This window comes from Eurosta solidaginis, chromosome 3, assembly GCF_040869045.1.
Source record: "Eurosta solidaginis isolate ZX-2024a chromosome 3, ASM4086904v1, whole genome shotgun sequence".
NCBI classification, from domain to species: domain Eukaryota; kingdom Metazoa; phylum Arthropoda; class Insecta; order Diptera; family Tephritidae; genus Eurosta; species Eurosta solidaginis.
Window position 1 is genome coordinate 46,424,355 of NC_090321.1, and position 13,162 is coordinate 46,437,516.

At 36.2% G+C, this 13,162-nt stretch overlaps 1 protein-coding gene across 8 annotated transcripts in view; it reads right to left on the reverse strand.

The window, feature by feature from the left end:
• Positions 1–13,162, reverse strand: part of igl (igloo) — a 762,142-nt gene that overhangs the window by 73,606 nt on the left and 675,374 nt on the right. The gene's annotated exons all lie outside the window — the stretch shown is intronic.

Here is a 13,162-nt window from a genome sequence, read left to right on the forward strand (position 1 = left end):
TGGCAACAGCATCACCTTGGACCTCAACGGCTGACATCAGCAAAAAGCGAAAAAAATACCAACAACTTACACCAGCAAGCAAAGAGCACAAAGAGTGGTACAGTAGAGTATATTAGTATATACGTATATATCTAATATTTCATTTCTTTATATAAGCAGACACTTTGTTTCTGTTTGTAATTTTCTTCAATATCTGTATACTATGCATGTAGCAACACAACCCCTGCAAAAATTGCGAGTACTCCATTCATGCATGTATGGAGTACTCGCTATGGACCAACCGAGTGCTCCAAAATTAACCACAATTCATACAAAAAATATGGTCCAATTAACATTGCGATGTCCTAGGACTGGACCATATACTCCAGCTCCGCATTTCATCAGAGTAATCCATGGAGTATCCACAGACCAATAAACATCGTGTAATGATTACAATCGTTAACAAGTAAGGAAGGATAAGTTCGTGTGTAACCGAACATTACATACTCAGCTGAGAGATTTGGAGACAAAATAAGGTAAAATCACCATTTAGCAAAATTAACCTAGGGTAACCCTGGAATGTGTTTGTATGACATGGTTATATTAAAAGGGAGTGGGCCATAGTTTTATAGTTTCAGGATATCGCCGTAAAGGTGGACCAGAGGTGACCCTAGAATGTGTGTTGTACGATATGGGTATCAAATGAAAGGTGTTAATGAGTATTTGAAAAGGGACTGGGCCTTAGTGCTATAGGTGGACGCCTTTTCGAGATATCACCATAAAAGTGGACCAGGGGTGACTCTAGAACGTGTTGGTACGATATGGGTATCAAATTAAAGGTATTAATGAGGGTTTTAAAAGGGAGTGGCCCTTAGTTGTATATGTGAAGGCGCTTCCGAGATATCGACCAAAATGTGGACCAGGGTGACCCAGAACATCATCTGTTGGGTACCGCTAATTTATTTATATATGTAATACCACGAACATTATTCCTGCCAAGATTCCAAGGGCTTTTGATTTCGCCCTGCAGAACTTCTTCATTTTCTTCTACTTAATACAAACCCATTTTACAAAGTCTTTCTAAAGTTATATTCTGCGTCAATAAACCAATCCAATTACCATGTTTCATCCCTTTTTTCATATTTGGTATAAAATTATGGCAGTTTTTAATTTTTCATAATTTTCGATACCGAAAAAGTGAGCGTGGTCATAGTCGGATTTCGGCCATTTTTTATACCAAGACAAAGTGAGTTCAGGTAAGTACGTGAACTAAGTTTAGTAAAGATATATCGATTTTTGCTCAAGTTATCGTGTTAACGGCCGAGCGGAAGGGCAGACGGTCGACTGTGTATAAAAACTGGCCGTGGCTTCAACCGATTTCGCGATTTTCACAGAAAGCAGTTATCGTAACAGAATCTAGGCCCCAACCAAATTTCATAAGGATTGGTAAATTTTTGTTCGACTTATGGCATTAAAGGTATTCTAAACAAATTAAATGAATAAGGGCGGAGCCACGCCCATTTACTTTTATTTTTGTATTTTGTTTCACCATATCATTACTGGAGTTGAATGTTGATATAATCTACTTATATACTGTAAAGATATTCAAATTTTTAAAAAGTGGGCGTGTTCTTCATACGATTTTGCTAATTTTTATTTAGCGCACATATAGTAATAGGAGTAACGTGCCTGCCAAATTTCATCATGATATCTTCAACGACTGCCAAATTACAGCTTGAAAAACTTTTAAATTACCTTCTTTTAAAAGTTGGCGGTGCCACGCCCATTGTCCAAAATTTTACTAGTATTTCATTCTGCGTCATAAGGTCAGCCCACCTACCAAGTTTCATCGCTTTATCCTTTATCTTTGGTAATCAATTATCGCACTTTTTCGGTTTTCGAAATTTTCGTTATCGAAAAAGTGGGCGTGGTTATATTCCGATATCGTTCATTTTAAATAGCGATCTGAGATGAGTGCCCAGGAACCTACTTACCAAATTTCATCAAGATACTTCAAATTTTACTCAAGTTATCGTGTTAACAGACAGACGGATGGATGGACATGGCTCAACCAAATTTTTTTTTTTCGATACTGATGATTTTAATATATGGATGTCTATATCTATCTCGATTCCTTTATATCTTACAACCAACCGTTATCCAATCAATGTTAATATACTCTGTGTGCAAAGCACGCTGAGTATAAAAATACAATTGCATAATGGACTATGCAAACGAGAGCATAACAATTGCCATTGGCAAAAATATTCAAAAAATTTCAATTCTACATAGTACAACCGATAACACTTTGGTAATTCCTTCTCTTAGCCCGCATCGGTACAACTGAACCGGATGAAGATGGGTGTAGGGATCTCGGGATACCGCTGGCCACCTGTGGTTTGCCTCACCATAGCTGGGCCTCGGGTCAGCTCAGCAAACGTTGGTACCCAACGATTCTCGAAGTTGCTATATCTACGTCACCGTTATTTTATTTTATTGTATGTGATATCACAACGGGCCTTCATGTTGTCCAAGTGAGCTTCCCCTATCTGGGTACCTACCACCAAACCTAACCCAACCTACGCAGGGTCGCCCCTTTGCAATAGTTTTGAAAACACTTCAAGTGTATTTTTGTCGGCATTAAACATGTAGGTCCCGTCCCTCCGATTTGTAGGAAAAACTAAAAGAACCACAACGTAAATTGGAAGCGACATTTAGGCTTACATCTCCTCGGAGGTAAATAGGTCCATTTTCTTTTTAATAGCGGCTCCGTTTTCTGAGGATTTTCAAAACAGTTTGATCAGTGCGACATCCAGCGACACCTTTTGCCAAAGTAAAGTATATCAGCTTTTTAAAGCCCTGCAAAACTTTCCATATTCACAACTCCCAATTCGTAAACATATTTTGACTTAACCATAGATATATGTATACTGGCATCGGTTATTGGTGCCTAAACCTAAAATATGTGATAACTTCATGAAAAATGTAAAAAATTTCGAAACGAAAAATATAATATCCAAGATGTGAATAAATTCGCCAGCGCGAAAACTTGCAGATTATGGGTATGGGTGAAAACCAAAAACTAATTGGTTGGCTATGGTATCGTTAACATTATTCCATGACTTCAATATCCGATTAAGTTGGTTGGATCAGCTGTTTTACACGGAGTGTGCCAGGGCCTCAAAGTAGTTGTTCTGCAATTTTCTTTTTATCTCATGATCTATTCAAACACGTGGGAACTTCACAGTAGTGATCAATCTTTGGTCTCACAATTTAAGGCATTTACATACATACCACTTTCGTTGCATAAAATCAAAAATATTTATTTTTTCACAATCATAACATTTTATTTGTAAATGATATATAAAAGAAATATCGCCAGCTCGGCTGTTGAGTAGAATGTCACCATATCTCAACTGCTATTTCCAAAATGACCTATCTCAAAATGTTTCGTGATTCGGTGTCCTGTCGAGTAAGGCTGATATTCCACTCAACAGTGAGTTTATAACAACACCCTCTAAGATGTATGGGAACTTAAAAATTCTCTAACTCTTTCATTTGATAAATTTGTAAATAAACCCGGAGTATAGATCACATCACCAATATAGTATGCCACCGCACAAAGTTGATTATTCACAAGTGCCCCTGCTCCATCTTCTCCATAACCCAGTTTACTTCCACTACATCCAGCACAAATCATTTCGTCCCGTAGATCAAACGATATGTAGTAGTGGCAGTGCTTCCTTTGTATTACAGGCATTGTAGTAGTTCTGAGAAAATCACTATGAACCCTATGACCTGCAGTAACCGAACCCCATCCATTAACTTTCAAATCCATGTCCGGTTGTAATACGGTATTGCAAAGCGGAACAGGATTTATATTAGGACCCCGTGTAAAATCTTTAACCACTTTAACCACAGCTATTTCGTAAAACATTGTCCTTGCATTACACGGCGGATCACAAATTACACTGCACACCTTGCGTTTTTGACCGCATTCTCTGTTTAATTCACTTATATCGTCTAGACCAGCTATAACTTCGAGATCTGCTTTCGCGCTTCCCACAGTGACTACGCAACCCACAACTGTAACCACCGAACTCAAAGAGATTAGGGAACCAGCGCATTGATACTCGGAAAATTGAAATATCGATACCGAATGTGGGCTGTCCTTTATTTTTATTTCATTCCCATTTATAACGCGAAACTCCGCATTCGTTTTGAATAAGTGTAGAATGATAAGGAGGATCGCGAAAATATTGCGTTTATACATTTCAATTTAAGAACTTTTGATCACTTTTTAAGTATAAATACACCGAGATTAATTTTGTGGGCGCTATTTATACCCAAAAATAAAAAATAAGCAAAAACCTTCCAGTCAAAATTTCAGGAATTTTAAATAACAACAATACATCTTAATTAAAGTCAAGGCTACACAATAAAAAATCCAATATAAAATAAAAAATTTTGTTTGTTTTCACTCGTTCCATTATAAATAAAATAAATAAATAAATGCTAGGCATTCATGGCAGAAATATATTAGGAGTGTAGGCTAAACACTTCCGAGAGGCGACGCCCATTATAAAAACTTTTCTTCATTTTTTATGTTACCCTGTACGCGAGTTGAAACCAGGACCCCGGGGTGGTAGGCAGAGCATGCTACCATAACACCACGGCGGCCGCCTCGATCAAAAAAGCTTGTGTAAATTTTTGGGTGAAAGTGCCTACTAAAATTAAAATTTTGTTTATGGCAAATACAATAAGTAAGGAAGGGCTGTGCCGAAGACTTCATACCTTTCATAAATGGGGCTAAACAACAATCTTATCCAACTCGTAATATCCAAATAATCGGCGGTATTAAAATAAATAAATTTAAGGCGCGATAACCTCCGAAGAGATCTAAGGCCGAGCTTCTCTTCCAATTTGCGTCGTGCTTCTCTTGATTTCCCCTACAAATTGGCCGAACGGGACCTACATGTTTTATGCCGACTTCGAACGGCATCTGCAAGGCATATGAGTTTTCACTGGCAGCATTTCATGGCAGGAATACACTCGGAGCGCTTGCCAAACACTGCCGAGGGGCGACCCCGCTTAGAAAAAATTTCTTCTAATTGAATTGGGTGCGAACCCAGGGCATACGGTGTGGTAGGCGGAGCACGCTACCATCACACCACGGTGGCCGACAGTCGGTAATATCGGCGGATTAGATATGAAATATATAGTGAACAGATGTACACGCCTAATCGATTTTTAAGATAAATAAAAAATATAAATTATGTAGGTACTTTGAGTGAGGATGCATAGTCTCACGTTGTTTGTGGCCTGCATGAAATAGCTTTGACCATGAATCACTTATCTCAACAATATATGCCGCAAGCGTAAGCACTTGGTGAAATTTGAAGCTCTTAGCTATTAAAATGGTGTAGAAATAGCGAAAAGTTTCTTACCTGAACGATCAGTTGTATGGGATATATACATACTATATATAACATCGATCTATACAATTTTTTCAGACAACAATGATTGCCCCATACGTAAGCATTCGGTGAAATTTGAAGCTTCTATCTGTTAAAATTAGGCAGAAATTACGAAAATCTTCTTATCTGAACAATCTGTTGTGGGGATATATGGTATATATACGGCCGATCTCATCAATTTTTTCAGGCAACAATATGTGCAATATACGAAAGCATATGGTGAAGTTTGAAGCTTCAATCTGATGAACAGAGGAAGTATGAAAAAAATCCTCTTTTCTGAAAAATCGGTTGTATGGGGGATATATGGAATAGTGGTCCGATCCGGCTGGTTGCGACAAATGTCTAATCGGATCCCTAAATATACCCGCTCTCCAAATTTCTTCAAGATATCTCAAAAAGTGAGGGACTAGATTGCATACAAACATACAGACGGACAGACGGACATGGCTAAATGAACTCAGCTCTTCATCCTGATCATTTTGGTATACTTATTTGTGGGTCTATCTTTTCTCCTTTAATGGCTTTTGAATTTTGAGACTCGTGACAAACTTAATATACCATTTCATTTTCATGAAAGGTATAAAAAGTTTATTAAGCGTTTAGACCTTCCCATACAAATTTTCTGATATATGAACCTAATAAGCCTTTTTAGTTAATAACTATAACACAAGTATACACGGTTTTGGATCTAGACAACTAAAAGTGGTTTTAAGACAATTTATGACGCTGAATCCGATTCTTCATTCCGTCTTTTAAGATTGATTCTAGTTTTTAATACAGTCAATAAATTCATTTTTAAAGATTTTTGTCAAATAATATTCATTTTATTAACTTAAAAGTAACAAATCAGAAATGAAGATTGGTGGAACTTTGCCTTTTGTATTGTTTAGTATCTGTTTTGCGTATTAGAGTCCAACAGTAGTCGCTCATCATGCCTTTATCCCGAAATCCTTGGTATCGTCTTTCAATTTTGGCTAGATCGTGGTGTAGCCGCTCTCCTTGTTTGTCGCTCTTATCACCCAAGTTTTCGGGAAAAAAATAGAGATGGGAATGCAGAAAATGCTTCTTTGGAGACATTCTAGCTCCAATCTTTCGATAATTTTCCAACATATCGCCAATAATTTCCTTAAAATTAGGGGATTTGTGATTACCAAGAAAGTGGTGAACGATATTTTGACAAGATGCCCATGCGGCTGCTTTATCGGGCGTTAAACATTTTGTAAATTTTTTATCAGCCATTAATTTTCTAATATCAGGTCCGAAAAATATTCCTTCTTTGATTTTTGCATATGACAATTTAGGAAACAACTTGTATATGTACTGAAAAGCCGGTCCTTCACGGTTTAATGCTTTGACGAAGTTATTTATAAGGCCTAGTTTAATGTGAAGAGGTGGCAGGAAAATGTCTTGTGGATTTACAATGTGGTTCAGCGGAGACATTTTGCTGTTCAGGCTCATATTGAGTACAACTTTGCCCTTCTTTTCTCACATAATGATGTTCAGTTGCGCGGCTATACCACAAGCATAAAAAACCACAAAATTTGGTGAATCCAGATTGCATCTCAATTAAGATACCAATTACCTGTTAAAATAAATTTCGGTATCCATGACTTATGAGTGTCGGCTACTCTGAAACCAAAGTAGTGCAGATACGCATCTTTGAGCGCATTTGTTATTATTTTGCCACTTTTATAATCATGTAACAACCACAAACGTAACAGAAACACTTTGAATCAACTTTGCAACACTGTCTCTGCATTTTTATTTGCTGTAATCACTTATATTATTTGACAGTTTTAGTTGAAATGACTTATCAAGCAGTGGCACTATTTAAAACCTGCTATAACAGCACAATGGTGCTATCATGCGACAACTAGGAAACTAGAATCAATCTTAAAAAACTGAATGCAGACTCGTATTCAGCATATCAAGTATAGTTAAGAATCGTTCTTATCTGCTCAGATCCAAAAGTTTACCTGAATTTGTAAACTTGTATAATGGAAAGTTTTAATTAGTTAAACAAAACGATTCATATTGACACATATACCAGAGAAATGAAATGAACGTGGCTTTGACAAAACATTTTTTTATACGTTTTTAAAAGAAAATTTCCTATTAATTGCTTGGTTATATGTACATATGTATGTATATTTGCACAGTTCAATTGTGTTATCAAAATGATGTGTGTACAATGAATGTGTTTTTTGAGAAGTATTATATATTTCCACCACCGGCCACCGGCGTGTGATGGTAGCGTGCTCCGCCTATCACACCGTATGCCCTGGGTTCAACTCCCGGGCAAAGCAACATCAAAATTTTAGAAATAAGGTTTTTCAATTAGAAGAAAATTTTTCTAAGCATGGTCACCCCTCGGCAGTGTTTGGCAAGCGCTCCGGGTGTATTTCTGCCATGAAAAGCTCTCAGTGAAAACTCATCTGCCTTGCAGATGCCGTTCGGAGTCGGCATAAAACATGTAGGTCCCGTCCGGTCAATTTGTAGGGAAAATCAAGAGGAGCATGACGCAAATTGGAAGAGAAGCTCGGCCTTAGATCTCTTCGGAGGTTATCGCGCCTTAAATTTATTATTTTTTTTTTATTTATATATCTCCAAACTATTGTATACTGTCAAAAAACCAGAGTTGGGAGAAGTGCACGAAATTCTGAGCAACAACACTGATCGAATTTAAATGGGCTGACATAATCAATATCTTTCATTAAGTATTAATAAGGTGTTAATTTGTTGTGGATTTAAACGTCTGTTCATCTTTCACATATTCGTAAAACTAGCCTAAAACCGCGTCCCAGTCCGCACGATATGCCAAGATATGATCTTGAAAACACAAATCGCGAAATATCGCCGTCGCGGAGATAAGCACACGGCATTAAACAGAAGGAAGGATATATTGGAGTTTTTAAAAAAGGAGGATCCAATACTCTCCTGAAATACTTTTTAATAGTTCCGAAAACAACGAACAGATCCGGCGATAGTTAAAAAATAGTCGGTGCCAGTTCTTCTGATATGATTCCCTAAATAATCGTGAAAGACTCTCAAAAAATAATCTTTGAGCTATATGGAGTTAGTTCTCAAAAAATCTCGACTATATTATTACGAAAATAATTCAGAAACGGATCCGTAACAGACCAAGAAAATCTCTAACACAGTCTCTAAACGGTCCCGAAATAGTCCTAGAAAAATTTGAAATAGTCCCCAAAACGTTTTTCTAATAATCCCGAAACGGCCCTCTAATGGTATCAAAATATCTAATCTATAAACAGTTTTGTGTGGTGTGGTATTCTAAAAGTAGTCCCGAAACGATGCCATACACTGTTTCGAACTGACCCAAATATTTCCGATTTCATTCTGAAAAATATCCCAAACTGTCTTGATATAATCTCCGTAGTACGGAAGTGGTCCCAGAATGATGCCGAAACTGTCCTGTAAGTAACCAGAAGGAACAATCTTTTAGACTAACATATATGTATATAAACATGTGACAGTGCATACTTATATATATTATAAAAGTGAAATTTGGGATGTTCGATGTCTGGATGAACCAAAGTAATAACGACTTAGGAAAACGGTTTATATAAGTGGAGCGCACGTTATATGGATCGGAAAGTTGACAAAAAAGGAGTCAACTTATCACTATATAGTCAATAAATTGCGCTCCACCTTTATATTTTTATTTCTCATAAATATTTTTCCAATTTCTATTTCAAAATTTTAAAATCAAAGTTCAGCGAGAATATGTTTTTATATAAGGATACATTTTTCGGTGAGTTTGTTTATTTATATTAGGAAAATGCTTAAATTTTTTATTTTCTTTTTATTTTATTTCCTTTATATTAGGTCGGTTGAATGTTTGTATGCATTTTCAGCACGCAATCGATTTTTAAGTAACTTCTCATTAAGCTACATATTCCAAATAAACAAGCAGAGACATGTGTATCAACATGATAACAACATTTTTTTGACAATTCGACACTCCAAACCAGCGAAATTAAAAAATTACCGTTATTTTCTGAACACACCTCGTATGCTTTCAATTCATAACACTTCGAAAGAGGTGATCGGCGCGGTATGTTACGAAAGGGTTGCGTAAGTTATCAACCAGCGATGTAATTGTTGGCAGGTATGCAAGCGTTGCCAGTCATTGAGAGAAAAGTGCGACAAAGAGATGTTACCCTTTAAAAATTGTAATAGACATTAAATATTGTCTATTTCTTCAATTGTTTCACTGATCGCTGTCGACAAATCCTTTTTATACCGTATTCACTGAATTATATAATCGTCGAATATGCATTAGTAATGTATTTGTTTCATTACTTACAAGAATTCCTTGAATTAGAAAGATAATAACTCAGTCAAATATACACAAAAATGTATGCTTACATTAAATTTATAACATTGTACCTATTTTAATATTGCATCAACGTTTCATTTCAAAGTTTAATCTTAGCAGAGCACGATGATGAGGATGTTAAACTGAACTGGGTGGAAAAATTAACTCAAATGTTATTGTTTCGGCTATTTCCCTAGTATATTGCAGACTTCCACAACCTGTCGCAAGTGTTCCGGATACATGCATGCATTTTTTAGTATATATAATTTTTTCGAGCAATCAGTTTTAATAAAAATACAAATTATCCAGGAAGTTCTGCTTTACGGATCATTTGGCGTCCCCCTGTGAGTTACTTCCGGGCCAAGATGCCCCCCTTCACTACGCCACTGTACACAACGTAGGACTAACCGGTGGCCAAGTCGAAAAGAGCTTAATCGTTAAAGGAAACGTTGGTTCACCTCATCTGGAACTTCCGATAAGTTGCGCAAGGCAACGCTTCCTTTCAGGATAGTCTTCATCTGAGTAAAAATTCGCAGTGAGATAAACCTTAGATGACTGAAAAAATTAAATACATGTAATTCTATTAACAACAAAATTTTGATTTTCCCAGCAGAAAATTTCATCTGTGATTGCTAGCATCAAGGTATGAACACCGAACTTACTTCAGAGCAAAAAAAATGTCAGCAATTAAAAATAAGTCAATGTTCAAAGAAAATATAAAATAAGAATATGAAGCACTAGAGTGTTGCATTGACAAAGAAGCAATGCCAAAACTAAAAGAGAATAAATGTACAGAAAATAAAAACAAGAGCTTGTGTGATAATGCAGTATTTGTATGTATGTATATTCAAACGAATTAGTCCGTATAAGCTCAGCACTTTTGAACACTGAACATGTGCGAATTGCTGACGTATGCATATCCTAAACTTGAATGGAAGGCTGTGAAATGCATTAAACTCAAGTACATACACATTCCCCATCGAATAAATTTATGCAATCAGATATGTAGATATTATTTTACAAAAGTGTATGTATACTTATGTGTGAATAAAACATGCTAGCGCCATGACCTCTTCCACATTTTTTCGGTGAATTTTTATACCCAGCTGTACTTGTACACAGGGTATTATACTTTGATTGGATAACGGTTGGTTGCACAGGTTTAAAGGAATCGAAATAGATATAGACTTCTATATATCTAAATCATCAGTATCGACAAAATTTTGATTAAGCCATGTCCGTCCGTCTGTTAGAAAATTGGAAAAAATCAGATAATTCAAAAATGGAATTTGGTAGGTGGTTTGGTTTTATGACGGACAACATAAATTCAAAAAAACTTTGGAATATAGGCGTGTCACCACACACATTTATAAGAAGAAAATTTAGAAGTTCAACAAGCCGTAAATCAAAAGTCGCCTAAGATATTACATTGAAATTTGGCAGAGACATTATCCTTGCCAAATTATATAGATTGAGTGAAGGTAATCAAAATCGGTTAAAGACCAAGCCCACTTTTTCTAAAGGTTCACTGAAGCTTTAATAGCTAATCTTTCTTACAAATATTGAATCTATCTTTATAAACTATAAAAATTGAAATTTCTCCTCATCGATTGCTCCTTAAAAAAAGGGCCCATAATATCATTATATTTATGCTTCGTTATTTCGATTCTCCACGCTTACGTAGTGGGACAACGCCTTTCATCACAAAACTTTTACGAATGTCATTGAAGCAATTTATTTTATCCGAAAATTTCGAAAACAAAAAAGATTAAACCCAAGGATTCCATTGATACCGATAGATTTGTCTTTTAAATTTTAAATGCCTCAAATTTTCTATCCCTATCAAGGTATTGAAGCTTCATAGATTCAGGCTTTCTGCAACTCAATTGTCAACCTCACCTACGCGAGGGGAATCCTGTTACAAATATGAATATATCATACAACAACAGTCATTAGCTGTATCAGAAGTCAATCTTACCAACTCATGTTTTACCCATGGCCAGTTACGGGTAGCCTGTATATTTTTATAGAAACGTGGGCCAAAACCCACGGGCATAAGCTAGTAAGCTATAACGCTCGAGGAAATGACCGCATTTTCTCTACGACACGCACACAAGTGCTTGCTTCACCCTTGCCTCGATGCATTTCCATCTTAGTACCATCCGTTTTCTTCGCATATGCATATGTAAATATTGTAAACTTATGTAATCACACATGAACTTGACTCAAAATCAAAAATCTTTTTAACATGACATTTATCTGTTATTAACTGGCGCTTAACCACCTCAGCCACGCTGGCCGTTTCGCGGTAACTGACGCTAGTTGAAAGCACCAGAGGAGGTAGTTTTAAGAATATGTGAAAGATGAACAGACGTTTAAATCCACAACATCTTTTTAACACTTAACGAAAGATCTTGATTATGTGAGCCCATTTAAGTTCGAGCAGTGTTGTTGCTCAGAATTTCGTGCACTTCTCCCAACTCTGGTTTTTTGGACGTATACAATAGAAATTATTAGCATTTTGGAAACAGATAAAACTCCATTAAAAATACACTCATTGTACCCACATCAGTTTGATAAAACAATTCAACTGTGCAAATATACATACATATAAACAAACAATGACTAGGAAATTTTCTTTTGAAAAAGTATAACAAAATGTTTTGTCAAAGCCACGTTCATTTCATTTCGCTGGTATATGCGTCAATATGAATCTGTTTGTTTAACTAATTAAAACTTTCCATTATGGTTAATAATTAAATAGGCTTATTAGGCTCTTATATCAGAAAATGTGTATGGGAAGGTGCAAACGCTGAATAAGCTTTTTGTATTTGCCATAAATAAAATTTTAATTTTAGCAGGCACTTCCACCCAAAAATTTACACAAGTTGTAATTGATCGTGGCTGCCGCCGTGGTTTTATGGTAGCATCCTCCACCTACCACCCCGAGGGTCCTGGGTTCGACTTCCGGCCAGAGTAACATCAAAAATGAAAAAAAAAATTTAATTAGAATCTATATCAAAATTTAAAATTTTCAAATTCTCATCTAATTATTACAATCCGTGCCCCACTTAACGGAATTTTTTTCTCATTTTGTTCCTTTGTCAAGGTGTCATAACCTATATGTGAAGTTTCACGTTTGTAGCTCAATGAGAAGGTACTTAAAATCGATCGCAAGATCCCATCTGTTCCGTACGATTTTTCTAAATATTTCGATCCATGCGCCCCCTAGCGAAAATTTGTTACGTGTTTTATGCTGTCATTTCCCTCTGAATAAAGTTTGAAATTTCAAGTCACTAGCTCACCAATAAGTTACTTAAAACCGATTTCGAAATTCCAAATTTCCAAATTCGTATCTAATTAT